Consider the following 24,923-nt stretch of genomic DNA (forward strand, 5'->3'; position numbering starts at 1 on the left):
GGAACACGGAGACATTCTTAACTCTCAGTTTTGTGACCTCTCCAGGTCACCATCCTCCGCCTGCTTTCCTCATCATTACATAGTATATTAAAAAATATAATTGAGTTAAGAAAGTAATATAAAAAAATAAAATAAAATAGTAAAGTGAAAAATAGAAATAGATAAAAAGTATATATTAATACGAAAACATTAAATGTTCCTCTCTGTGTTTTTCCCCATCTTTCCCCTTCTGGCCATTCTCCAAGCTCAAGTTCTGTCCTTGAAGGATCCTCCGGAAAAGTTACATTTAGAGGCTTCTCAGTGCTCTCCTTTCTCCACTTTATCCCAATCTAATCCATTATGCCAACTCTCAGGGGAGGCAATACAGGATCAGATGCTCCTCTGGTCTTAGCTATTCCTCTGGCCTCAGCTACCCCAACACAAGCTGTTTCCCTAAGCCTCGCTATTCCTCTCGAACACCTTCAACTACTCCTCCTGATTCTGCTGTTCCTTGGCCCTCAGCTACTCTTCTGTTCTAAGTGTTCCCCTTGGGAATCTCCTTTTACTTTCAGTCATCAATCTATGTCTCCACACCATCTCCTTATTTCAGTCTCAGTCTCAGTAAAGGTGCACATATTATTTAAAAGATATAGTCCCTGAATGGATTATTCCATTTTTTATTATCCATACCACTACACTTCCCCATGAATCTGGCTAACTGGGAGTCTTCTCTAGCCGAGTTCCTGTGGCCAGGGCCATCTGGTGTTGCTTCCACCCCATCATCCCTTTGATCCCTCCCCCCACCCTAGTTGTATGGGGGGCACAGATCACCTCCCCCTCCCAACCATCTCCCAAGCCCAGAGCCATCTCCCAAGTCTAGGGCACTCAGCCAAGCAAAGCCATCTGTTCCAGGAATGATAGGGCTGAGGTGGGGTCTGCATGCTAATGGCATTGAATGGGGAGCTGGAGGGGAAGGAGAAGGGGGAGGGTCCTCGTTGACTGAGCTTGGCGCAAGAAGGCAGGAATAGCAACTTAGCTCTGACACCAAAATATGTCAGCAAATATCAGTAACCTGTCCCTCTTTCTAGGAATATTTGCCCACCAGGTCATGGCAGCATTCCCCTGCCTCCAGTTTTTTCCATTAGCATGTCTATACTCTCCAAATTTCCTTCTTCAATCTCAGTGTCCATTCAGAAGGTAAAGGCCCTTGTCTTTGTGGGAGCCCCACACTGAGGTAACTCAAAAAAAGTCGTACTCACAAAAACAAGCCAAAATTACTCTGGTCTCTGCTGAGTCCTTCAGAAAACTAGGTGGTGCAGGACATAGAGCTCTGGGCCTGAAGTTAGGAAGATCTGAGTTCAAATCCACCTTCAGACACTAAATATGTCCCTGAACTAGTCATTTCACTTATCTGCCTGCCTCCCAAGTTCAGGAATGGGGACACTAATGGTACCTACTTCAAGGTGTTGTTAAGAGGGTCAAACGAGATAATATCTGTAAAGCACTTAGTGCTTTACTAATTAGTACCTGATACACAGTAGGCACTTTAATAGAATGTTTGTCCCCTTCCCCCCTTTTAGTGCTCATAGAACCCAAATCATGCTGTAAAATGAATGGGGCAGGATTGATATAAAAGAACTTTCAAGAATATCCAGAGTCATAAGTTCACTCAAAAGAAGGAAAACTTCAGCGATGGAAAAGGGTGATAGGGTTAGTCCCAGATAGAGGAACAGGAGAGGAGTAAAGGGTGGGGGTGGGGATAAGAATATGGGCATGTGGTACTTGAAAAATCTCCACATCTGTGGCTTGCCCACCCATTTCACAGTCCAAGAAATAGAGCCCAAAAGGAGGGGAGGTAGGATTGAAACTCAGAGCCAAGAATCCAACTTTCCTTGGAGCAGAGGAACAGACTAGGAGGCTACAAGTAAAACCATGCCCCACCTCAAACTGGATATGCATTGGCAACTACTCTAAGAGGGAGACATGCTCTGTGATCAAGGGCTCAGGATATGAAGTCTGGAAAGACTATGGCACCTCCCCTCCCCCCACCTCCAGTGGCTCAGCCCTATTTATTCAAGTTTTCATATGGGCTTGGCTTTTTGCCAGGGGAGGAAAGGGTGGTCTCACAGACACAGAATGTTCTACTCTTGCCTGTGATACGAAGGCCACTTCCCCATTATTCCTAGGGAGGAGAGAGAAAAGAATAATCTGAATAAGTTGATTTCCCATTCTCCCTTAAAAAAACATACTCATCAACAGAGAAATGCCCATACACAGGAAGAGAAGGACTAAAGATACTAAGATTGGGAGAGAAGGGAGACAGATACACAAAGATACATAGGTTCCAACTTCTTCTCTCCTATCCCCCCCAACCCTACCCAATCTAGCCAGGTTCTGCCCATGCAGAGGTATGGAGACCTCAACAAGGTCAAAAGGACTGAAGAGGTGGTCTCTGGGAGGGGAATTTAGTTTTGCGCCCTTCCCCCTTCATCCCACCCCCTCCACTGCCATTCCCATTGCCAGAGAGATGATCTGTCCCAGTGCCAGCCACTTGGCATGTTCCCCAGCCTGGCATAGAGCCCAAAAGGGTGGGAGGGGGTAGCCACAGAGCTGGGGTGGTGGGGCCTGAGGAGGAGAAGGCTGAGGGGGACAGTGTCACTGTCTGAAATTCTCTGTGGGGGTCACTGGATGGGGAGGGGGGGAATGCAGCTACAATGTCCTCAGGGTAGATCTACAGGAACTGAGCTGATCTTCACTGGCAGGGAAGGATAAAGGAAGAATGGAAGGAAGCCCTGTCTGGTCATGGAAGCCTCCCCTGCTCACCCTCTTGCTGCCCATACAGCTTCTTCTCCTTCTCTATGTATCTGTCTGTTCATCTCTGTCTCTCTCTTCCCATCCCCCCATTTCTTCTCTTTCTCTCCCTCTCTTCATGTATTTGTCTCTCTCTGACAGCCCCATTAAAATCCTCGGGGAGGGGAGAAGTATCCCCTCCTTCACCCTCCCTCCCTCCATCAGGATCAGTCAGACCATCCATTAGTGTAGCCCTGGCACGCATTCACGCACGCACACACAAGTTAAGGGGGGCTTTGGAGAAGGGTGGTGCTTCCATCAAAGTCGCCTCCATCACCCTGATTAGTTACTATAAGAGCAACCCCCCAAGCTTGGGGGTGGGGAGGAACCACAGCCATAGGCAAATAAAGATAGAGACCCAGAAATACTGTCTCTCTCCCCCTGCCCCCAATTCATTTCAGAAGCTACAATTCCCCCCCCCACCAAAACCAGAAGTCTTCTGCCAAGCCTGAGAGTAGGTGGCCAACATGGGATCTCTGTCTACCCCAGTCTCACACCTTCCCAGACTCAGGCTCCTCTAGTCAGGCAATGACATTAGTGAGGTCCTCTGCATATCACTCTCATAACCCATATATACACTCTCGCACACACACACAACATATATACTCACACACTAACACACATACACACTTGCTGCCTCCATGAAGTGCAGCAGGTTAGGAAAGTGAGGGTTTCACACTAAGACTGACCAAAGGCTTTGAGATTCTGGTACAGAGGATCTGTAATAACAAGCTTCCTAGTCGTCCCTTGCCAACACAGCTTTATCTAAGAAGCCTAAGCAAAGAAGAAGTGATGCTTACAGCATAAGGAATAGGGGTCAGACAGCCAAGAGAACTGCCAGTCTAAGGGAAATGGAAAGAAGAGGGACTGCAGAAGGAGATCATTAATTTTTAATGGGTCAGAGGATCACCAGCCCAAAGGGCTAGGAGGGGAGACAGAGACAGAGATAGAGAGACAGAGACAGAGACAAATGAAAAAGAAAGAAAGAGGAAGAGGAGGAAGAAAAGGAGGAGAAGATGGAGGAAGAAGAGGAGGAGGAAGAAGAAAAGGAGGAGGAGGAAGAGGAAGAGAAGGGAAGGAGGGAAGGAGGGAGGGGGAAAAGGGAGGGAAGGAGGGAGACACACACACACACACACACACACACACACACACACACACACACAGATAAGGACAACCAGAAAGAGAGAAACTTAGAGATACTGAGGAAGGTAAAAGAGACAGAGCCTAACTACTAAAAGAATCAGTAAATATATATTTTCTTAAATAGCCACACAAAACAGAAAGAAAAAGAGATAGAGACTGAGGAGTGTGAAAGGACAGGGGGCAAAAAGACAAAGAGATACTGAGGAGAAAGGGAATCTAAAAAAGAAAATGAAAAGTTCTAAAAGGAAATTATATATTGATATAGGAGATAGAAAGATTGAATATAGAAACAGAGATGGAGATGAAGACAGGGGAAGGAGGGGAAAGAAGGAGGCCAAAAGCAAGTCACTTGCTTCATAGTCTGAGTTGGTCCTCTGGTTCATTTTCTGCCTCTTAGAACAAGGAAGCTGGAGCAGGTGGAAAGGGACCAAAGTGTGGCCTCTACTTACAGCTTACTCTCACCTTTCTTCCCCATCTCTGGAGTGGGGGTGATAGCCTCAAAGACATTTCAGGCCAGTCCTCACTCTCATAACCGCTCTGTAATCTCCTAACCAAATCTCCTGTCCCTTTTGAGAACTTCTGGGAAAGGGAATCCTGGTAGGAATGCCGATTTAAGGCATATTCAAAAGAGATTATTAAGAATTTTCTGGTCCATCCCCTACATTCTACAGAAAGGGATTTCTCAGGCCAGGAAGGAGTCTTTCTGCTACTCTGTCAGGCTGTTTCTCTTCCCTACTGCTAAGACTAAGGACCAGGAAAAGCTGCCCTCCCCCAGATACTGAACATGGATCAGCACCCCAGCACTCCATCCCCATTTTCTTCCCTAAAACCTGTTTCCTCACTCTCCCCTTCTTGCCCCATCATCTCTTACTTCAGATGTTCCTAATTTTAAAGAGGAAACATACAGAGAACACTTTCACTTCTGACACAATGCCATTTCACTGTTAGCCTCTAGCCTTCTCCTTGTTTATAAAGCCTCTCTCACATTTGACTATATCTTTGCATCCTCCTTTCTCAGGAGCTGTGTCCCTTCCTCCATCTAATCTCTCTATCAGTATACCCCAGCCTCAGAATTAGACACTATCTGCTTCCCACACTCTCTATCCCACTTAGATGAATCTCACCTCCATTGCTTCCTTTCAAGTTCTGCTCTTTGCCCATTCTTCCCAGACCTCCTCCTATCTGGTTTCTTAGTCCTTTCCACTTACCCCTGGTACCAGTCTCCTTGAACTTCAAGCCCTTTGGGCACACAATGAGCCTGGATAATCATTACAGACTGAAGAGGAAACTCAGGACAGAGGCCCAACAGTATGCAAACCCAAGAGGAAGAAAATTTCAGATGTCCCAGGTTTAGCATGAGATCAACTACATGGGGATGATTTAAAACAACAGATAACACAAAATTACAAAGACAAAAGCCTAACAACTCTCCCAAACAACAGACATGCCAAAAAGAAAAAATGCTTCAAGAGTTGATAATTAATGGATTATGGATAATTAATCAATCAATAAGCATTTATTAAATGCCTACTATTTGCCAGGCATTGTGCTAGACCCTGGAGATTAAAAAATAAAAATAAAAAGCATTTAAATTCTAACAAGAGAAACAACAGTTACACAAAGAAAACTACACAAAATAAACAGAGTAATATGAGGGAGGAAGAATCTAGCAACTGGGGAGCATCAGGTAAGGCTTCATGGAGGAGGTATAATTGAAGATGAGACTTGAAGAAAATGAAGGCAGGGGCACAGGTGAAGAGAGAGTATCTTCTAGAAGTGTAGGAAGAGGCATAGGAATATCCTGTGTAAGGAATCCCACCAAGGACAGTCAGTCTGGACCAGCACTTGAGAAGGGGAGTAATTTATAATAAGGTTGGAAAAAGTCTGGTTATTACTAATGGGGGATAATTCGAAGTAGTGCTTGACGCAAATTGCTTAGTTAGTTGTCAGCCACTACCAAGCCCTAAAAGAAGGTGTTCTCCAAGGCTGAGTTCAGAAAGCTGCTGAGGGCAAAACTCTCCCTCATCTCCAAAAAATGGAGTGGGGTGGAAAGAATCCCAAATTGTGTGTCAGAGGATCCAGGTTCCTTGATCTGGAACCAGTCACCTTCCATCTCTGGTCCTTAGATTTCTCCTCTGTGATCTTTATACAGGGTCCCTTCCAGGGCTAAGCCCTGCAAGCCCTTAGTTTTCCCCTGGAGTTAGACTATTTCTGAGGGTGCTTTTTGGAGCACTTTCTTTCCTACCCTTCCCTTCTCACTAATTCTTTTTTGGCTGCAGTTGGGGTTTCAGGAAGGTAGTGGGTACCACAGAAGGTGATGGGGGAAAACTGCTGGGATTCCTGGGGGGGATGTGGAGAGTTCCCAAGAGTGGAGAATTGGGGCTAGATATGCTGGGCAAGAGTCTGTAGATTAGGAAGAACCCTGTGGCTGTGTCTTGAGGGGCAGCTCCTTCTCCCTTCACCAATCCCAGGTTCCACCTTCAGCTTCCTATCAGTGATGCAGGGACATCACCTACCTCCACATTAGACTGGACACAAATCAACATCCAGGGTGATGTCACACTTTCTGTTGTTGTTCAATTGTTTTAGTCATATCCAACTCTTCATGCCCCATTTTGGGGTTTTCTTGTCAAAGATACTGGAGAGATTTGCCATTTCCTTCTCCCATCTTACAGATGAGAAAACTGAGTCAGACAGACTTGCCCAGGGTCACACAGCTAGTAAATGTCTGAGGCCATATTTGAATTGAGGTCTCTGTGACTGCAGGCCCTGGGGCAGCTAGTTGGTGAAGTGGACAGAGTACCAGACACAGTCAGGAAGACTCATCTTCCTAGATATTTTGGGGGAAGTGTTTCTGGATCACTAGAAGATGAGCCTTCCTGGATCTATGCCTGTTATTCTGTCCTCTATACTTCCTACCTGCCCTATAGCCCAAAATCAGGAAGATCTGAGTTCAAATCCAGCCTCAGACATTTATATGATCCTAGACAAGTCACTTAACCCTATCTGCCTCAGTTTCCTCATCTGGAGAAGGAAATTACAGCACAATCTAAGGGCATCAACTTTCCCACCTCCATTTCTTCCTCCATTTTGGTCAGTGTATAGCAGAGAAGGGACAAATGTATGCACATGAAGAAAAATATACACAGAGACATAATACAAATGAATACACGGACTCATAGTCATATGTGGCTCCATTGCAGAGGACAGTTGGTGCAGTGAAGACCACAATAGTTCTTACTTGCCCATACCCAAAAAGGGGCTGACCGCCCTTCCTGGTCCAAAATATGGTAGTAAGAGATGGGGCGGGGGAACATGGAGGGGAGAGGTCCTCACTGCTTCCAGTGTAACCTTAATGCACATCACTACCACCACCGTGTCATTGTCCACCCCACCCCCCTCTCTGCCCCATGGAAAGGAGGGGAATGATGCAATGCCCTGGCTTCCTCCCCCATGCAATCCATCTCCGGCTCAGGCTGAAGCTGTCATATTCCAGGAGCCCAGACTACCCCCTCCTTCCTCAGGAGGGAGCAGAGGGAATATCGATGGCTGCTCCAGCCTAGAGCCAGGTCTAATAGGAGGGAGGGAAGGAAGGAGGGAAGAAGGGTACCTTCTGTGGGGCCCTGCTCCTCGACTTATGCTTTCCTTCCCAGGGGATACTCAGAGTACAATCATGCCAGGAGGCAGGAGGATGGGCCCAATGGTCTCTCAAGGTTTTTCCACTTACACCAGACAGAAGTCATAGGGGAACTGGAATTTAACAGTCAATTCCCTCTTCCTTCCTTTAAGTCCCACTCCAAGTTGAACTCTCCTTTCTTTGGTACTATTTCTGAACCTGGGTAACTAAAAATGGAAGAGCTGCATGGTGGCAATCTCAGAGAAACTGAGGCTGGGAACTTCATGTTGTGCCACATTCTAGGAGGTTCACAAAAGGCCACACTGCTCCATCCAAGAGGGCAGCCTTGGAAGAAGTTCATGATTCGCTACAGGGGAGCCAAGAATCCTACCATTTGTGGTGGGGTAAAAGGAAAAGTTTCATCTGACCTAGAGGGCAGGGACCTAGAGGGGGAGATGCACTCAGCAAAACTGGCATATTTTCCCAGACGTCAAAGGGATGGGGGTTGGGAAACGGGGGAGAGACAGTTGTAAAAGAAAGAGAATCTCAGTGCACTTCAGGAAAAAGAAGGCATTGCTAGCCCTTGCCCCTATCTCTCTGGGCTCTACCTTGACCATTGACCACGAGGAAATTTCCTGAACCCAGAAATAATACCCAAACCCATGCCAAGCTTCATCCTGCAGAAAGCCTTTAGGCTCCTCTCCTCTGTAGAAGCAAGATCTGGTTAAATATAAACTCCTCTGCTTGACATTTGCAGTTCTTCCCAAGCTGGCCTTGTCCTGCCTTTGCAGCTTTATTACCCATGGTCCAGCCTCCCTGACAGAATTGCCTGTTATCACATGGCTGAAAGGCTCCCCCTCCCCACTTTGGGCTCTCCTTCAAGACTCACCTTGTGAATAAGACTTTCCTAGGTCCCCATTTATTAATGTCTCCCACCCTACCTAAATTACTTGGTATCTATTTTGTACATACCTACATATGTCTATAGGATCTACACGTAGGCTGCTTATTCTTGCAGGCAGGGATTGTCTTTCCCTTGACTCTGTGGCAGTGGCTTAGTGAATAGAGAGCTAGTATCTGAGCCAATAACAATTAATAATAATAATGCCTACCATTTGTATAGGATTTCAAGGTTTGCAAAGTACTTTACATAAGTTTTCTCATTTAATCTTCACAAGAACTTGAGAGGTAAATGCTATTATTGTCACCATTTTGCAGATGGTGAAACAGGTTAAGTGACTTGCCCAGGATCATGCACAATACTAAGTTATGTCTTCCTGAGTCCAAATCCAGCACTCTGCCCACTATGCAACCTAGTTGCCTAGGAATCGAGGAAGACCTGGTTCAAGTCTCACCTATGATAAATACAAGCTGTGTGATCCTGGGCAGGTCATTTAGCTTCAGGATGCTCTGGTCAACCTTCTAAGAATAACTTGAAGAGAAGGTGCCAACCTGCATTGGGAGAGAGAGAGTGTGTGTCTTCATACCAATGAAATAACAGTGTTTATCTTTATCACTATTCCTTTTATAGCTTCAGTCTAGCATAATGCCTGGCTCATAGTAGGCATTAAAAAATGCTTGATTGACTGGAAATGGAGGGAGAGATAAAGGAAAGGAGGGAGGGAGGGAGAGAGGAAGGGAGGGAGGGAGGGAGGGAGGGACAGAGACATACAGAAAGACAGAGAGACAGACAGAGGAAGACAGAGTCAGAGATGGAGACAGAGAGAGACAGAAAAAGAGAGAGAGAGAGGGAGGGAGGAAAGGAAGAAAGGAAGGAGAAGAAAAAGAGGAAAGGAGAGAAAAAAGGAAAGAGAGAGTAAAGAGAAAGAGACAGAGACAAAGTCCTGAGTTCTCTCCTGCTCTTAGAAATAATTCCTAGGATAGGTAGGTGGCGCAGTGGATAGAGCACCAGCCCTGAAGTCTGGAGGACCCGAGTTCAAATCTGATCTCAGACACTTAACACTTCCCAGCTGTGTGACCCTGGGCAAGTCACTTAACTCCAATTGCCTCAACAAAAAAGAAAGAAAGAGAGAAAGAATTCCTGGTTCTCTTTTAGTCAAATCTTCATTTCAGAGCCCTCCTCTACCTTGCACCACCTTATTTATTCCACTTGTCTTTGAACCCACAGGTTCTCAATGAACACAGAATCTGAACCCAGATCCTGCCTTTTCTTCTTCTGGCCAAGTCCGAAGATCCTTCCTATTTGACCCACGGGCTAACCATTGAAGTATTTTTCCAGGAATTTTCCAAGCCCATACCCCACCCATTCTATGATAAGGGGAGAAGATTCTCTACTAAGCAGGGCTGGACTTGGCCACCCAGGCAAGGCACACCCAGGAGCAAAGAATTGAGAACCTATTTCTTTTCCCTGCTCCTGACCCCAACACATAGCTTTCCCAAGCCCCGGGAGAGAGGCTTAGTCCATAGAAATTAAAACTAAAAGAGACCTGAGAGATCATCTGGTCCCACCCCCTCATTTTAAAGATGAGGAAACCCAAAGAAGTTGTGATTAGCCTATGGTTACAAAGGCTATAAGCAGCAGGAAAAAGATTTGAATCCCTGCTCTTCTATTCCATTGACAGTGATCTTTTTATTAGATCATATTACCCCTTCTCTAGCCCATCCCAGGAATGAGGGTGTCCACTTCTGACCAGAGGAGTACCAGTAAGGTGAAAATGATTAGAGATTGGAAGTGTCTGTTAGTATAAAATATTAGAAATAAAATTGTGGCCAGAACACTCACATAAATATGCAAGGTGCTAACAGATACAGAGTCTTGGTCTGTTTATCAGTCTGTCTGTCTATTCCATCCCACAGATGACATATCTATGGGATCATAGATCCCATATCTATGGGATTGATACACTATCTCCTACACACTCATGATTAGAATTTCTTAATTCCTGTAGTTAGGTTAAGGTCAAAAATCTGGGTAAATTCCCAAACTATCTCCAACCTCATCACCCCTGGAGCTCTCAGCACACCACAAAGTGACTGACTGACTCTGTGTGTATATCTGTCTGTCTGTCTGTCTATCTGTCTCTGTCTCTGATTCTCTCTCTCTTTTTCTCTATCTTCCCCCCTTCTGTCTTTCTGTCTCTGTCTCTGTCTCTTTCTCTCTCACACACATGTCATTTTCCCAAATTTCAGCCTGACTTGAAGACAAATGGGCAGAGAGACCAAAGAAGAAAGGGACAGCAAAGATGTCCCTGTAACTGCCTGGCCCTCAGCACAGCCAAGAAGAGTTGATACTGCTCAGAGTGGGCCCTATTCCCCTCTCCCGAGGCAGAAGGAAAAAGGAGGCCAGGAAGAAGAAACCATAAGCAGGCTAAGCTGGGAAGTGACACAGGACCCCTAGGTGCCAGGACTATGTTTCTCAGAAGAGAAACAGGACACATGGAGGGACTAGCACAATAGACATAGTAATAAAAGCCAATGGTGTTATGGTGCTCAGGGTCAAGGAACAAGCACAGGGGTCAGTCTGGAGAGGCTTCCTAGAGGGAGAAGATTCTAAAAGCCTTTGGGGGGATGGTGTGTGTGTGTCTGTGTTTATGTGAGAGAGAGAGAGAGAGAGAGAGAGAGAGAGAGAGAGAGAGAGAGAGAGAGAGAGAGAGAGAGAGAGAGAGAAAGTTGTCCCTTTTCTAAAAGACTACAATTAAGCTATTGGCTGCCAGCATTTCAGGCTTGTTCACAGGAGGCAAGAACTTTGACAGATGGTGTAAGTGTGTCTAATGTCTCTTGGCTCCCACTGTCCCTTGCCTGGGGCTGCAATCATTCTGCCCAGAGAAGCAGTTTGAAGATGGGAGACCACTGACACAGAAAGGCAGGGAGTTTTACTTCCTTTGATTAGAAAAAGGGGAAGAGGGCCTGAGTGTGCTTCTGAAAATATATGTGTATTATATATATGTGTGTGTGTGTGTGTGTGTGTTTTTCTTATGTGCATGTGTGTGTTTACCTCTATGTGTCATTAGAACTATATTCTTTCTGACCTGGACAAAGGGCTAGGGCATACTTTGAGAATCACAGCTTCTTTCTGGTCCTTCTGTCTTTGCCTCTCTCCTAATCTCTCTTCCTGACCTATTGCTCCCTAGTAATCTCTCAAAATTTCTCTTCCCATCTTTCTATCTTTAAGTCAATCTCCTGCTTCATCACCTATCTTTCTGCCATTCTTTCTACTCTTGAATTCTTATTTCTCCTCACTTTCTGTGTGGTCAGCTTTCCCCCTGTAAAGAAATAGAGCTGAGACCAGCAGTAGGCAAGGTATACATCTAGCTAATGTACAGTACTCAGAATAACAACTGAGGGACTTTCTTTTTTTAATACCAAAAAATTTCACTTTGGCACATTGGGATTTGGAGATATGGGAGCACAATTTTGATTTAGAAAAATGCCTATAATCCCATCGTTTTATAAATTAAAAAAACTAAGATTTGTAGAGATTTGTTTAGAATCATATCACAGATTTAGAGTTGGGAGACCAAATCTACATTCCTTCAAAACCCTTACAACATGCAGCCTCTTTTTTATCTTGCCTATATTCTGATCCTACTCCTAATATACCCTTTGACCTTGAGAGTCTGTGCCTTCATTCAATCCGATCTTTATGCCAAAAAGCATTTATCCTGGTAAATTCTTACCTGTTCTTTAAAGCCCATCTCAAGTGCCTGTTCCTCCGAAAAGTCTTTCCTGCTTTCCTTATCACAAAACACTGACCCATCATACTTCACATATTAGTAACATACACTGTTGTTATCTGTAACAACAGATCTCTTCTCCTCATCCTGCCAGGTCACTGGACTGTACCTCATGAAGAGAGAGACTGAGTTTTATTTAAAATTTGTATCTCCTTTAATCCTAGCACTGTGCCCTGTACAACATTTATAAAATTAATAAATTTTCTTAGATTCTTTTGGTTGTTGTTTAAGGATCAAGTCAAATCATACAAGTTACAGGAAAGACATTGTTTCCAAATCTTTCTTATGGAACACAAAGACTACATCATGCCTTTCGATTTCAGGACAAACAAGTCAAAATCACAAAGGTTTTCCCCTCAGTATGCAACTCCATCTACCCTTGCTCTCCTCCTGGCCTCCCTCCTGGACTTTTAGGGGGTTTCTTTCTCTAGCTATTTCCTGCTCAAACATACTGGAGAAAAGGGGATCCTCTGCTATGCTTCAGGTAGTTGAGTTCAGTCACTTTGACCATTTTCTGTAGGAAGGAACTACAGCTGCTTTGAAGGGAGAAAAGGTCCATGTTAATTCAGCAATCCCAAAGACAAAGCACTCCACGTACTATATATGGTTAAGATACATGAAAGACATGTAGCATGTGAATGGGGTGAAGGTAAGGGAGGGAGGGAAGAACGAAGACACTGTGGATTCTTCTTACCCATTATTCAGTGCAAGGAACTAATTGAAGAAAGATCTGCTTCCAGAGCCAAGAGGATACACAAAATGACCTCTCCAGGGCCTGGCCCTGTCACCTCCCTCAATCCTTTCTCAGGCTGAAAAAGGGTAAAGAGGCCAGGATGGGCTTCTAGGAAAGACTCCCTTTGTTTGAGAGAAATGACCCCCCCATCTCTGATGGTGGCCCCTGGCCCCTGGCCTTGGAGGTAACATTCAAAACAAACATAAGCAGACGACAGGACAGAGAGCATGGCACAGTTTGTCCCAGGCATGACAACAGGTCCACAGGCTTGAAGCAAGAGAGAAAAATAGAAGGACAGGGACCAAGAGAATGAGACTAGAAGAATGACAGGAAGCAAAGAGACAAAAGAGACTGGGACCCAGAAAGGTAGAAGTAGAGGGACACAGACAGAGAAAAAAAGCAAACACTCTAAGATGGAGACAGAGAAAGTCTGAGATAAAGGTTGAAAAATAGAGAAAGTAAGAAAGAGAAACAGAGGTGGAGACAGCTGGAAGGAAGGAAGGAAGGCAGGGAGGTGGTGGAGGCGGTAGAGAGGGAAGGCAGCAGGAGGACAAGGATGGGATCAGGAGGAGGGAGAGGGGGGCCCAGGGAGGCCCCCCAAATCCCGCCCACTGGCTCTGGACAGCGTGGGCGGTGGGGGGAGGGAAGCAAAGCAGGTCAGGGGGGGGGGGCGGAGGGGAGGGGTCCAGCAAAGGGGAAGGAGACTTGGCCTGGCTGGCAGCTGGCCCCAGCCCGGCCCCCCACAGGGGAGAGGGGGGGCGGACACGGGTCAGTGGTCCAATTCCTATCCAGGTCTCTGTCTTTTTCCCTGTGAATGTAGATGTGTGCGTGTGTGTGTGTGTGTGTGTGTGTGTGTGTGTGTGTGTGTGTGTTTCTGTCTCTGTATAACTTCCTTTCTTCATCTCTGCCTCTCAGTCCCTATCTTTAGCCCTTAGGTCTCTGTCTCTCTCCATATCTCTGGATATGGAGAGTTAGGATCCTAACCTGCTGGGTCTTTCTGTATTTTTAGACTTCCTTCTTCCCTCCAGCCTCCCTCTAAACACTTTAATAGAGCAAGCAGAACATCTAGTATAAGGTACAGGACATAGAGAAGGTCTCCCACCCAGAAGTACCATTTCCAATAGCCTATTATAATGCCCCCCCAAATTCTACCATTAGAATTATTTTTCTTTTTGAGTAGAGAATTGCCCTTCTAGTACCTCAAAAAGATTCTTTATTCCTTCTCACACCTCAGGATAAATAAATTTATTAGACTTTCCTCCAACTCCCAGGTCAGGCCCTAGGGCAGCATCCAGTGGTCCAAGTCAAGTCTACTTCCTCTCCCCTTTCCTTCCTGGCCCCCACTCCTCAGCCCTTCATTTCCCCTAGAGCTAAATGAGAGAGAGAAATGAGAAGAGAACCCAGAAGAGAAAAGGAGTCAGAACAAGAGAAAAGAAGGGAAGGAAAAGGGGAGAGAGTGTGAGAGAACAGGACAGATGGGGTTCCTGGGTTAAGGAACAAGGGATAAAGGGAGGAAAGGGAAAGAGCAGGTCCCAGGCCGAAGGTCTTTGGATGAAGCTGTGGAAAAAGAGGCCGGTGGGGGGAGATATCAGCACCTGCTGCTGTGACCTCCGGCTGGAGCAAGAAGGAGGAGGAGGTGGGGGTGGGGGGGAAGAGACAAGATTCCTCTAGATTTTGGCAGTAGCTGGGGCTCTGAGTGCTCAACGGCTCCCCCCCCCCAGTCTCCTGCACTGTGGGAGCATGAGATCAGTGTGTGCATACTCTAGTGCACGTGTGGCGGGCGTGTTCTCTATATGTGTATGGGGGGTTCATATGACCAAGCATGGAATGAAAAGAGATGTGGGGAACAGTATGCATGTGGTGAAACACACATGACCATTTCTACTATCTGCAAATGGAAGATATGGGAGGGGTGTGGGTCTAAGTCTCCTACTGTGCCTATGTATGCATGTAAGCTACCTTACAGATTTTATTTCCCATTTTCTCTGTTGGCTGTCCCAGCTCCTTGAAGCTTGCAAGTAGATCTTGTATGAATATGGTCACATGTATATTTTAACATGTGTATACATGCCCTGCCCCGGTCCATAACATGCCCTACAAACCCCAAGTGCAGTGAGGGTTTTGCTTTGTCCAAACTGATCATTTAGGGCCTTGACTCCTCAGTCTCTTTCAACAGCATCCTGGATTCTTCACCTCAAGCCTTCATCCCCAAAGTTTCCTAGAACATTATGTCTAACTGTATACCCATAAGGCAGCAGACTTTTTCTGCTTCCCCCACCCCTTGTGGGGTTCTTTTGGTCTGAGTTCACAGATTCTCAGGGAGGAAAGCTTCTTGCAGATAAGTAGATGGCATCAGTATTTCATCTGTTCTTCCTGTACCAAGGAACAGAAAGCATGTGCAGCAAGCCCTGCCCCTGCCCCCGCCTTCTCTCCTCACAAGGGCAGCATACCCCTTTTTTCCCCAACCCAGGAAAATCCAACAGAGCCCTGATCCACCCACCTGGCTCCTCGGAACAAAAGCAACTTTCTCACTGTGTTAAAAGGGCTCTTTCTCATCATTTTACAGAACCTAGTCTAGAACTCCCCTCCTCCTGAAAACCTTCCCAAACTAATTAATCTGATACTCAATACTGCTTATTTGTAGTATTGTTAAGCAAGGTCTAGGGAATAGGTCCAATGTAAGCACATGGCGATCATGCTTTAGTGGAAGAGGCCGAAGGTTTTTTGAAGATGGGAAAGGGCAATGAGAAAATCAGGGGAGGTTGGATGTGTGTTTGTAGATATGAGGGGAGGGGGAATGGGGGAGGCGGTCTCTTTCTGTACAAGAGAGAATTCACCACTCCTACACTGTAGTTAGTAGAAAAGCTCCACCTGGACCAGATTAGATGCTCTTTCTAATTCCCTTCTAGGATTTTGAGTGATTCAGTGGCCCCAGTATGATGGTACTCCTGTCACGTGTCTCCATGTACCTTTTGAGGAGTCCCTGGTCAGAGTCATCTAGATTACAATACTATTAGCCCTTGACATCACCCCTAAGAAAAACAAACACATGTAAAAGTGATATTGGTACGCTTCCTCCCCATCCCCACAACATCCATAATATCTACTTCAGGAAAGTGGGGAGGGGGATTGTGAGGACTGTGCTTGTATCTATAGTGAGAAAGGCTAGAATTAGACACCAAGAACTTTCTGCAACGAGGGGCAGGACTAGAAGGCCCAGGCGATGGAATGATCGGGTCAGAATGGATCACTTGTCCTGATGCCCGTCCCTCAACATATATGCATGACTATCAGAACCTGTACATACACATGTCTCCGACAAAAGCTAGAGCTGGGCTGGAGAGAGAATCATCCCTTATTCTCCTCCATTCTTCCTCTAAAAACAGCAGGGAATATAGAGCAATCTGTTCTTGTTGGGTAAACACTACGTTCACACAAATGCACAAGCTGGCCCAAGTGTGCACACAGAACAGTTACAAAGTAATAGCCTGACACAAACACAAGCAGTCAGTCCCACAAAGATACACTGTCTCTCAAATACCATCCCATAATCTCTCAGGTGGTCTCTTTCATTAACAAAGGCAGGTCATCTTGATTTCTTCCTGGTGCCTTGGGGATTGAGGAGATGGAAAGAAATTTATCACTGCCTTATTAATCAAGCCCATGCTGATGCCATCTCAGATACCTTCAACTGCTCCTCCTGCCAAGTCAGACAGCACAAATTCAGATCTGAAAGGACCCCAGAAGATATCCAATCCAGCCCTTTCACAGATAAATAAACTGAGGCTCAGAGAAGTTAGACAATTTGCCCAAGGTCACACAGGTAGGAATTAGCACAGCTGTTGTTTGAACTAGAGTCCCCTGCCTAAATCTAGTCCTTGTTCCACTGTGGGGGAAAGATGCACAGCAATGCCTCCAGATCCAAAGGGAAGCAGCCCCACAGTAATGGTTGGAAGGAATCTTTGTTGCCACAAAAATGACTCAATTTAAGCCAGGGAGTTCTCATTGGGAACATGGACATAGTGCAGAGGGGGTGGGAGCCTCAGAATGAGGCTTCTGACTTGGGAGGGATCAATGAGAGAGAAAGGAGATGCAAGGGGGCCCCCTCATCCAGTGGGTGTCTCTAAGTCCATGTGTGTGTTTAGGCTCCTGGTTTATGACACTAGGAGATGGGGTGGGGGAGAATATAGGGGGTAAAACACTGAGAAGCACTGGGGGCCCCTTGGTCCTGGCACATCAGACAGGGGCTAGAAAGGGGGTGTGGCAGGGAAGGAAGCATGGTACCAGAGTCGCTAGGGGGTGGAGCAGAGATAGAGGAGATGCAGTTTGAAAAATAACAACCATCCCCAAAATCAACAGACAGTCCCTACTTTAGCTCTCAAGTCCTCTACCTTCTCCCTGCTTGACAGCCTTTGGCCATGGGGGTCTGCCACTGTGAACTGCAGTAGAGAACTAGACCCAATTTGCCAATCAGAGCTGTGATAGCTACCCCCATGAACACAGTCTCTGCAGCAGAGAAGGGGGGTAGAGGACCTCCCCAGCTGGTCTGTGGTGAGAGTATCTCCCACCGAGATGCTTGTCACTGAGATCCAAGCAATAACAGGAGGGAACCACAGAGAACATGCAAGGGGGGGAGGGAAGGACTCTTGCTGTGAGGGGAACTAGGAGATGATGCTGACTACTCCAGGATCCAGGATCTGAGAGCAGCAGGAGCTGTGAAATGACAAAATCATCTCTCCCTATTCCCCTTCACTAACCACATCCACACTCTCTCCAACCAACCCCACCCCCATCTCTCTCCTTCCGTCCCTCCCTCTCCCCTTCTCTCAATCCCTCTCTCTCTTTTTCTGTCTCTGTGTGTGTTTCTCTCTCCTTCTCGGTCCCTCTCTCTCCTCCCCACTCCTCCACAGTCAGAATTGGAAGGATTAGAGTCTTCCATACCTCTTCCTGCAAAAAAATCATTCATGATACCCGAGGGATGACAGGGTGATCAGTGAGCTGCTTCCAGCTCTGCCTGCTGTGTGACCTCAGGATATCTGCCGAACCTCTCTGTGCCCATGGTCTTCAGAAGAGTGCCCAGGAAGAATGGATTAGTCAGTGAGAAGAGAGGGGATAAAAGAGGATGTAGGAAGGAAAAGAATAGAAAAGAAAGAAGTGAAAGAAGAAAAGAAAAGAGTAGAAGAAAGGGTAGAGGATCTTAAAAGAAAGGATAGAAGGAGGAGGAGGGAGAGGAGCCAGAAGAGAGTAGGGGCACAGAGGAAGAGAAGGATGAGAGTGAAAAGGTAGTCAAAGACTAAGGAGAGGAGAAGGAGGAAGAAGGAGGAAGGGAGGAGGAAGGGAAGAAGGGGGAAGACAAGCCTCAGAGCCTGCCCTGCTCCTGGAAGGAAGAGCTGATGTGGTGCCAAAGCATTGTCATCGCCTGTCAGAGAAAAGCCAATGTGGGGAGAGGCTCCCACCAACGTCAGCCTGAGCCTCAGGGGCCCCAAGGAGCTGCTGGGCAGAACCCATTTGGGCGGGAAGCCTGGAGACAAGCTGGAGGTGGTGGGGAGGAGGAAGGGTACTCTGCTTCTCCTAATTAATTTGCTGGCTAATAAGGAATTAGTGAGTAAAGTGGAAGGAGAGGGAAAAGAAGATAACCCCAGAGCACCTGGAAGGGCTTTCCCAGAGCCAGCTCCTCCAGGAAGTCCTCCAGGAGTGACTCATCAGTAAGAGATACAAGTCCTAATCATCTTCACAGTCAGGCATCCCTCCCCCTCTCTGGGGGATCTAGGGATATGTGTCTCCATCTCAATTGACTTGGAATCCTGGCGTGGGGTAGAGGAGCAACATTGCAAAAACTCAAAGAACAATCGGCAACACTGTTAGCACCCACAGAATCGCTTTCTCTTTGCAGGTGTCAAAGTTCATGCTACAAGTGGGAATTCCCTGATGCTCAATTTACCTGCCAAGGAAGCTGACCCTGGCTGTCATTGGCCAGTGAAAGCCAGGTAGGGGGACTGAAAAGAAAGTGATTATCAGGATTCTATGGGAAACTAGGCAATGAGGGGCCAAGAGAAACTGGGAAGCAGGACCCAATAGAAATGGGGTATCAAGAACCAAGGCAAACCTAGACAGAAACAGCTCTGAGGATATCACTTTTTCTACCTGAAACTTCACTATCCACCTCCAAACAAAGCCTTTCCCTTGCCCATCATTCCTAAATAGGGCCTCAAGCTTCTATGCCTCAAAAACACAGAGAAACAGATATAACCCTTTCTACTCACAGACACACCCTTTCCTTCAAAGGTTTAGAGATATCCTCTTGATATAAGAGATGGAAGACCTTCCCCTCAGAAAGGGGCAGACAGCCATCAACCCCAATCAGAGGGGCAGAACAGCCTACCTGGCCATTCAGATATGAGCATCCCCTCTTCTCTGAGACACTCTGTACCCTCATCAGGATCTAGCCTCTCCCCCACACCCCAACTTCTCTGATTCTTTACAGAGAGAAAGAGAAATCCCCCTCCCTTCAGGAAAATAAACACATCCCATCAATGGGGAAGCCATGGGCCCTGGGAATGATCAGATCCTAGGGTGTTCCCCCAACATAAGGCTGGGAATACACAGTAGAAGAGGAGACAGCTTCAAAGTCACCCAGAAAGACAGAGGTAGAGACAGTTTGGAAAAGGAAGGACAGGAGGACCTTAGGAAGAAGGAGGTGGGCAGAGAAAAGAACAGAAAGAAGATGAAGGCGAAGGAGTCAGTCTGATAGCTGGGAAGAGAGTGGAGAGGAGTGGGAGGAGAAGTAGCAGGGGAGGTGGTGAATGGAATGGAGGGGGCCCCTTGGGGGGAGCCCCGACAGACACACGTGGATCTGACAGGTCCTAGATCAGTAGCTCCAAAGCAGCCCCCACCGAATCAGGAAAGCAGAGACTCGGGACCCAGAGGCTGAGGCCTTCCCCACCCCACCCCCAATCCTCACATCCCCAGACCACCATTCCTCATCCCTCTGCTTAAGCCACTGACCTGGGTCCCTGAGTAGATTTCCCCCGTCTGTCGGCCTGGCCTCCCCAGTGTATCTGCCCCCTCTGACACTTGGGGAAGGGGGGAAGGGAAGGGGACAGGGACAGGGAGACGGAGAGACAGGGAGAGGCACAGAGAGATAGGGAAGGCGAGAGACAGAGAGGAGGAGAGAGACGGAGGAGCGGGCTGGGGAGAGACGCTGTGCAGTGAGGTCATCATTTGAATCTAATTGTCTGAGTCAGGAGGAGATGTGGCACTTGATGCTGGGGGGGAGGGGGAGAGAGGATGGTGGGGGAGGTGGGAGAAGGAAGCCTAGAGAGACCCTATGGATCTCCTACCATCCTGCTGCTGAAGAGCTGGAGCTGGGGGGGAAGAGGCGAGATCCAAAACTCCGGCCCAAACTAGGAATCTTATCCAGGGATAGGGAAGACCTTCTAAGATGGTTGTATGCATCCCCTGCTTCTTCTATTGCTGTCCCCGGAGGCCACCACACAGAGGATCCGAATCTCTGCATGCCTTGGTCCCCACCCCCCACCACAGGGGTTATGGGGCGAAGTGAGAGGACAACGTGACACATCTGAACTAGTGACCAGTGAGATCTCCAGCGATGTGGTGGTGGGTTAGGGACTGGGCTGGGGGAGGGGAGGGAGTAGGCGAAAACAGCAATATCTTCCACTCTCTATACACCTCAGCTGATCTCTTCTAATCACAGAAAGAATATTAGAGCTGGAGAGGACAATTTTATCAAGGATAAAACTGTCCAAACTTCTCATTTTTCAGGAAAGGAAACTGAGGTCTAAAGAGAGGAAGTGAATTTGTTCAAGGTCACAGTCAATTTGTGGCTGAGCCAAAGCTAGAACCCACATCTCCTGGCTCCAGTTCCAGGTTCTTTCCACTGTATTCTGCAGAGCTTTTTTTTCCAAGATGTCTGGAGCAGCAGGGATTTCAGGGGGGAGGGGGAGATGGGGGGGTAATAAGGGGACAGGAGGCAGGCCTGGTTTCTATCATCACTGCCCAAGTGGGCCGGCACAGAGGGCGTGGGAAGTCAGAGACACTTACACATGTGCACTCACACATGTGTGCAAACACACAAGGGTACACACATGGGCAAAGACCAACAGTGGAGTAGCATAGGGGCCCAGCCACCCGCCCCCCTACCCTGCCTCCTCCCCCTTTCCTCTATCCCTGGGGGTGAGGGGGGTTGAAGGGGAAGGGGCTGTTGTGGAAGGAGCTGAGGGGGGAGAGGACTGAGAGGGAGGGGTGATAAATATTTCAGGGGCTTTTAGTTCTGAGAAGGGGCTGGCGGAGGTGGGGGGGGGAGTTAAGCCCTGCCTGATTAATGGGGTTAAGACGCTCCCATTTGCGGCTCCGATCAATCCTGCTCCCGCTCCCGCTGAAGGTTTAATGCTCTCTATCAGGAGACGCTTTTCTGACTTGGCAGCCACGACAGGCGTTTTAAATAGACCCATTTAGTGCAGGAGTTTGGGGGGGGGTGACTAGGGGAGTACACAGGCAAGGGAAAGAGAAACAGAGATACTGGGAGAGTGACAAAGAGATGCAAGGAGACAGAGACAGAGGACAGAGACACAGAAAAAGACACAAAGACCAACAGACACAGGGGCTGAGAGTGAGGGGGGAGAATCAGGGAAAGGGAGGGACAGAAGAAAGACCAAAGGAAAGGGACAGAGAAGTTCAGCTAGAACGCCAGAATCAGAGACAAGAAATCTTTTTTTTTTTTCCCCAAAACAGTTTTTCATCCACTTTGTTAAATTAAAAAGATTAAAAAAAAAAAAAAAAAAAAGCGGGGGAGGTAGTGGGCTGTAGCCAAGTCTCTTGCTCCAGGACAGAGGTTCCTCTGCTTCCCTCCCCCCCCAACTCCCTCTTGGCAGGATGGCCAAGAGATGGTCAAGACTAAGAAGAGAGATCAGATCTCGTGTCCCTTCACCCCCCCCCCCAGAAGGAAGGAACAGAAGCTACTTCATTTGTTAGTTCTTTAGAACTGGCAATCTCCAAAGGGTCCCTCACCCCCATTCTCCCATCTAGTTTGAAGTTCATGACTGCGGGGGGGGGGGGCCCTAAGAAGTGGGGATAATTTAGGTCAGCCACATTCCCCCATGTCCCTACCTTCAGGCATCCCTACATCCAGGCTCTCTCCCCCATTTTGAAATCCCTAGGGGAAAATCTTTCTTCTGTTCTTTACTCTTTTTCTATAGTGAAGCCCAATCTGTTTTCTGCCCCCTCAGTTTTCCACTCTTCTCCAGGCCACCTCCCAATCCCCCTGGCTTTCTTCTGACAACAGAGGTCCCTCACCCCTGGGAGGGTGGGGAATTGTGCCAGGAGTGGAGGAAGGGGATCCGAGCCTTAGGGAGGCTTCCTCCTTCTTTACTAGGTTAGCTTCCCTTCCACTTCAAAGCCCTGGCCATCTCACAAACCCACCCACACCCATAGCTCTTCTGCCCAGGTCCACATGTCATCTAACTCACATTTACTATCTAGCCTTCCTGGATTACTCAAAATAAGAGGCAAAGATTTACTGTCCAGCCTAAATAGTTAACTCCTCTAACTTCCCCTTTTCCATTCTTCACCCCTCCCACCCACTAACCCACAAATGCACTTCCCTCTCCCCCCTAGTCAATGTAAATATTTATTCTTTTATGTCCATGTATTTGTTTTAGGGTCATTCCTCAGCTGTCTTATATGTCCTCTCCCCTTCCATCAGCATGTCTGTCTCAGTGAGAACACCCCCAGGGCAGAGGCTCTGTCTCCCTCTTCAGACCCAGAACCCCAACTTGCCTCCCCCTTCCCTTATCTCCTCGTCAGATCCTGGCTGCTCTACCCCCAGCTTCCCCTTTCTGTCACTCTAGGCTTCCATCCCTCACACTCCTGAGCTCAATATCCTGTCATTTATGATATTTTGTGGCATTAAAGTGTCCAGGCAGAAGACAAATAGGATGGCTATACTTCCTCCTAGTAAATCTTCCTCCCGTGTCTCTCCATGTCTTTCCATATCCCTTCCATCTGTCTGTCTGCCTGACTCTACCTATCCCTCTTTCTCTCAGCTAATGCATATGAAGAAGACCAGGGATTGGAACTCCTCTCCCTTTCCATTCCCTCCCCCTCCCCAGGACCTGAGGCAGTGTCTAGTTCAGAAGGCATGATCCAAAGGCATAGTCAGAGCCAGGGTTTTCCCAACTGTCTATAATGTGGAATAATAACCCTGGCTTATGGAATTATAACTCCAATCATTCCACCCATCCCAGGATCCTCTGCACAACTCCACAATGGATTCTCATATTCTGTTTGCCCGACTCAGTTCTTGGTAAATTTACTTAAACCAAAAAATCCCTAGGAGTATCCTACACCAGGAGGCCCTACTAAATTCCACACGGCAAAACCACACACATCATCTATTATCCCATCATTTTTCAACCTAGTTTGGGCATTGAGCATATCAAAAGTAGGAAGGAGAACAAAGGAAGCAATGGGTATAGAAATGGGGGTGGGGTGGGGAAAGGAGAGGAGAGGAGATTTTCCTAATTAGAATTCAGAAAGAATAAAAAAAAAATCCTGCTAGCCCATAGTATTAGTCTTTTCCTATGCCTACTGTGTCCCTAGGGAACAGTAGGGACCACCTGCTGACCCTCTGGGAAATCTGAAGTCATCCCAAGCCCTCAAACTTACGACCAGCTGGTCCCCACCCTGCCATCAACCAAATTTTTTTAATGTGCTCTTGTGTTCTAAGCTCTCCAGAGAAGATCTTACCCTATGCTATTGGTTATCTAAACTGTCCATCACGCTACAATGCCAGCTAGCTCTCCTTAGATCTGTTTTTGGGTTAGAAGACTTGCCGGTACCTCTGGAGATTTTTCAGAAATTTTTGGATAATTATATTGTCCCTCTCAGCTTTTAGGTCCCACAAATTTTCATCCATAAGCCCTGAACCTGGCCCCCAAGTAATTTATCCCTACAGGCATCCCCTAAGTGGCTCCCCTCAGATCTCTCTATGGCCATACTCAACAACCCCCCCCACACACACACACAGAGCCTTTACTGTTTTCATTCCCCCAGGCACCTTCAGTCCTCAGGCCTCACAGATTGAGGACTACCATCACTCCCCCCTCTACCCCCATCCCTGACAGCTAACCCCTCCATTAAAGAGTAGGAGACCCTGTAGCTCACCCCATCCAACCCCCACCCCCTGAGTAAAAGAAAATGCCAAGTCTGTTTGGGATTTGAGATGAAAAGCACTGGACCTGGCCCCTGGCCTGGCCCCCAGACCCCCGCCCTGGCCTGGCCCCCAGTCCTTTGTGGGAGCCAAGAAAAAAAGACCAAGTGGAGACTGGATTCCCTGGACAATAGGCCGTTCCGCTCCATCAGCTCAGGACTCTGAAATAAGACAAGCTCCCACAGCCTCCCAGGACCAGAGAGGGGGCATGTGTCAATCAAGAGAGCAAGCCCCACCCCTTTCTAGGTGTTTACTGGAGGGTGAGGGGAGAGGGAAGGTGATGAAGAGATGGGGGTAATTTGTCAGAGATAGCTACTGTTGTCCCTTCTCCAGGAAGTCAAACATGATTACACATGGCAGGGAAATGTTATAGCCCAGCTTTCTTCCCCCCCAACACACACACACACACACACACACACACACACACACACACACACACACACATACAGGTTCACTTTCTGTCTAAACTACACCCAAACATCTCTCTGCCTTCCCCTTCCTCCAGGAAGTCTTCCCAAATTTTATTGGCAGATATTATGCCGTTCATTTACCCAAACATGGCAGTCAGCTACTGCTTTGGCCCCAACAACCCCAAAACATTCCAAACAGACAGCAGCCGTACCCCCTCCCCCCATCCTCTCTGACATCTAAAAAACTGTATACGGTCATAGGACAAGGAAG

The 24,923-nt window shown here is 47.3% G+C and overlaps 1 protein-coding gene across 4 annotated transcripts in view; it reads right to left on the reverse strand.

Annotated features, from left to right (window-relative positions):
- CNTFR (ciliary neurotrophic factor receptor) overlaps nt 1–24,923 on the reverse strand; it is a 93,043-nt gene that overhangs the window by 51,261 nt on the left and 16,859 nt on the right. The gene's annotated exons all lie outside the window — the stretch shown is intronic.

This window comes from Sminthopsis crassicaudata, chromosome 1 (genome assembly GCF_048593235.1).
Source record: "Sminthopsis crassicaudata isolate SCR6 chromosome 1, ASM4859323v1, whole genome shotgun sequence".
In the NCBI taxonomy this organism is placed as follows: domain Eukaryota; kingdom Metazoa; phylum Chordata; class Mammalia; order Dasyuromorphia; family Dasyuridae; genus Sminthopsis; species Sminthopsis crassicaudata.